Raw genomic sequence first — 2,972 nt, 5'->3', positions numbered from 1 at the left:
CGAATTAGGAGTAGAATATTTTTAGGTGATTCTGGAGATGGAAATGGATGGATATATGTGGATGGTACTTTCGGAGTAGAAGTAGCATATATATGAGTGAACGTGCAAGTGAATCTTGATTTAACCACATGACAAGCTCCTAAGGGTCTACACAGCTTGACCACACTCAATGCTCATAAGCAGTAAATAAATGTGTGGCTCGAAGTCTAGCAAGCATGTATATATGGCTGTGGTAGGAATTAAAACTTTCATCATACAGGAACTCATCATGCAATATTTTAAAAAATTTTCAAAGATAAAATTCTCCAGAATTCTAGCATCTCTAGGAATAGATAAACAGCAGCTCAACATTCCCATATCATATCCGTTAACAACTTAGATTTCAGATCAAGTTTTTATCCCACAAGTTTAGATCTAGAGCAAGCTTTAAATTATAACAGTTATGTCTAAACTTGAGAGAGAACTTCAAATTTGCAAATTAGGCAGAGCAACTATTCATCATATCCATGCTAGAGTTTTATTATTAAGATTCAGATTAGCATAGCCACTTTATTTATTTATTAAACACACTAAGCAAAAGATATATATATAAGCACAAAATCTTTATTTGGTTTTTCATAGTTTATGTATTTTAATATTCTAATATAATATAAGTATAAAGATAGGTAGAAATACTTAGCGAGATAAATAGGGGTGCTCTCCCCCAAGCTGAATTTTGACGTAATTTCTCTTGATGTAGCTAGCAGGTGGCAGAGGTGTATTTGAAAGTCAGCAGCATTCTGACAGCGGTTAGAATGTCCTCCGTCTGCTAGTCTTCTTGATTCTTAAATTCTGTGGAGCTCAAATAGACAACAAAGCTTGTGGAACTAATTAAGTGTTAGCATAAATATCTAGCCTTCATCACGTTGAGCTTCCTCAATAAATATTACTCTCTGTTTTTTTTATTTTATAAAGTAGAAAAGAAATATTTATTTTATTTTTATGCCACCGCAGTGAAGGTACTTATGGGTTTTATGCCACTCGTATACTCACATGGGGCTTAGTATTTTTTAACATTTTTATTTTCTTTTCAAGATAGCATGATTATCTAAAAATCTATTTAAGGAAAGTAAATAATTAAAGGGAAAAGGGAATGCAGAAAGGATAAATATGGATAACTACCAATCTTACCTTTCGGCGAGGGTTCAATGTTTTAAGTCTTCTTGTCAAGATTTCTCATCGTGTTCATTCTTCAGGTGCGTCATTTGATTCAGGTGCGGACCTTGACGTCTGCACCTTTTAATACAGTGTCACCCATGTTCTTCGTTTGCCCAGTAGTTCGAAGTGCGGCGTTGGCAGTAACCTGCTCAGTGTGTTTGTGCTCGTAGATTCAGATCCTTCACTTGGTAGAGTCTGAGAGTTATAAAACTCCTCCGTGTTTTGCTCAAAGTGTACCTGCTCATAGAGACAAGGCAGAGATCAAGTGCATGGGCCCTATTGGTGGAAAACACCAACAGAACCAAAAGTGTATTTGTTCTTCTCTAACCTTAAGCATAGTGAGCAAGACAAGTTGATGGATGATAAGTTCATGAGTGTAGCACTTATAACATTTGTTAGATCAGATCGCTCAACCTTATGGAAAGATAATCTATCTATGTATATGTCTTTTTCTTTATATCTCTCAATGATTGAATGTGTAACATTTTAGCTCATATGATTAGGAGTGTGGGATCATGGAGGTAGTACTAAGAACAAGGATTAAAGGACTAAACATGTTGAATCAGTTGGGTTGGTTAATCTAGAGTTGTAAATCATACATGTTTGTCTCTTTTATTTATATGAATGCTAGAACCAAAGAGAAGCTTATAAAAGTGATAGTCAAGTACCTTAAAGTGTTACCTTACTTGAAGAGTGATGGTATAGTATCACCTTGTGGAAGCTTTCCTTTCTTAGTGGTTGTGTGTCGTGTTTGTGGCACCCTCCATGGATCATCTCTCTATGATGAATGAGCTATGTCCTTCTTGTGCAAATTGTTAAACTTCATGTGTCACTCTCTTCGTCTCTGATGTGAGTTTATCTCAGGACTTCCCAAATCGATATCGAAAGTTTTTCTGCAGGGGTTAGTCCGACAAAATATACCAATATCTACTCAAGCAGTTTTTCTAGTTCAATAACCAAACTAGACTCCATGTCTAATCAGATTAAGGAAGGCTATTTAACCTAAGCACCATGCTTAATTTAAATGCCAATGGAAGTATGGCGAGTACTTCCAAACCAACACTTGCTAGTAAATAGACAAAGGTAGCATGACAGCGTTTATAGAGATCTACTCAAGTGGAGATGAAGTAGTGTGATTAGTATTTAACAAATTGAGCATGTCTCAAAGGTAGGGCAACCAGCATAGCAACATGGCAAAGGATATTTTTATGTAAAGTACTCCCCCAAGCTTGAATTTTGCAAAATTCAAGTTTGGATGAATTTAATTCAATGTTGTATGATGATTGGTTGGACATACCTTGTGTTTATCATTCATTCGATCTTCTTGCTCCTAATCCTGGAAAGGTTAGTGACAAGAATACCCGAAGGAATATTTTTACAATTATCCTTATATGCTCAATACACAAGGTAATGTTGCAAATAATTAAAAGCTCATGTTACAATCTGATCAATGCTTATTTTAAGACACTAAGCTTGTCCTTGGGAAACCATTAGTTTATGTTGGCGAAGTGGTTTCCCCTCCGACGCCAACCTATATCTAGATCAACTCAACGAGATCTGCAATATTTATTATAGACATATGCATCGACAACCGCCTTTTTAAAGTTTTTATAAATAGAAAGGAAGAGGGGGTTGGAGATCTCAAGTGTGGTGATGTCGGAGAGACCAATAGATTGGGAAGATGTTGCATATGAGCATGGAGTAAACGAAGTGGCTATGAAATAAATTCCATGCTCATTAATGTTATCTTCGTCTCCAATCTGAATGTTCGGAGT

Source organism: Sorghum bicolor, chromosome 1 (assembly GCF_000003195.3).
Source record: "Sorghum bicolor cultivar BTx623 chromosome 1, Sorghum_bicolor_NCBIv3, whole genome shotgun sequence".
Lineage (NCBI taxonomy): Eukaryota > Viridiplantae > Streptophyta > Magnoliopsida > Poales > Poaceae > Sorghum > Sorghum bicolor.
This window is presented reverse-complemented; position numbering follows the sequence as displayed.